This window comes from Trichechus manatus, unplaced genomic scaffold, assembly GCF_000243295.1.
Source record: "Trichechus manatus latirostris isolate Lorelei unplaced genomic scaffold, TriManLat1.0 scaffold00084, whole genome shotgun sequence".
Classification (NCBI taxonomy): domain Eukaryota; kingdom Metazoa; phylum Chordata; class Mammalia; order Sirenia; family Trichechidae; genus Trichechus; species Trichechus manatus.
In genome coordinates this window covers 1,432,645-1,433,946 of record NW_004444020.1, presented here as the reverse complement: position 1 = coordinate 1,433,946, position 1,302 = coordinate 1,432,645, and positions in this window count along the sequence as shown.

Below are 1,302 nucleotides of genomic sequence, written 5' to 3'. Positions count from 1 at the left end.
TTGGCTGCTAGTGTTGCGCTTTTTTTTTCCTGCTTCTTTTGATTTCTCACTTGTCTCTCGCCACCTCCCCCTCCTTTCACTCGAGTGCCTGGCTCCATGTGCCATCTTTGCTTCTTCCTGAGGGGCTGCGGAGCTCCATTCGAGTGTGGAGCTGCTTCCCGGTCTGGGCTACCGTGCTGGTAGGATCCCGAGGCTTTTGTTCGTTTGTTCATTTTGAATTGTTTCTTTGTTTTCTTTTCCTTGTCTTGAGTTGGGAGACCTTTCTGGCCACGCGGACGTGCATGGCAAGGAACTCCCCTTCAGCTTCCACAGACGTGCAGAGGGATCCCTGAGAGCATTTCTTTTTTCCTTGGTTTTTGTTTTTGTTTTTTTTTTTCTGTTTCTTTGGGGGGGAACTTTCTTGCTCTTTTTTTTTTTAAATTTGTTTTGTTTTCTTTTCCCTCTTTTTCCCTTTTTGTCTTTCTTCATTGCTCAGTTTCTCGTCCCCCTATATCTTCCTTCTCTTTCTGACCCCTGAATACCAGGTGTTGTATACCTCTACGCCTTCTAGCCAGGCTGTATTGCAACACCTGAGAGCGACTTCCCCAGAACTCATAGCTGCATCGGTGGGATCCCTGGGAAATTTGTGGTTCTTTAACCTTTCTGACTTTTATTTATTCATTCTTTTCTTTTCTTCCTCTTCCCCTTTCTGTTTCTCTCCATTTCATAGTCTCTCATCTCTCAATTCGAACGGCAAGCTCCCCTAGCATTTTTTGTTTGTTTGTTTGTATGTTTTTGGCTCATGTTCCTCTCTCCTCTCTCCCATATCCATCTTAGCTCCACACATAACAATCTCCCCCCTGCGTCCTGCCTACCTGCACTGTATGCTTGACATCACACCACCAAGCAGCATGGGCACGGCCTACTGGAACCTGCCCTGCACTGATTACCAACCTGCTCTGGTGGCTGTAGTAACTTCCACAAACAACCCGTCCCAGTAACTCCTACTCAGCTAGACCTGCCCTGCTGTACCATATATGAGTGACTGACCCTGCCAGTTGGAGAAGGAGGCAAAAAGTATGGAGCGCACAGATGAGCAAACAACAAAGAACACACAGTCCGCCTGCTCAGACATAGTCAATTTTTTTTAAAAAAGGGACAAAACAAACAAATCTACAATCAATAAACGAGAAAAATAACTACAGAATGCCCTGAAAACAGCAGACAATATCTAAACATTTACAAAAACAGGACAGGATGGTTCCAGTAGGCATCCAAAATAAAACACCAGATGACTCTCTTGTGGAAGAAAATGCACTAGAA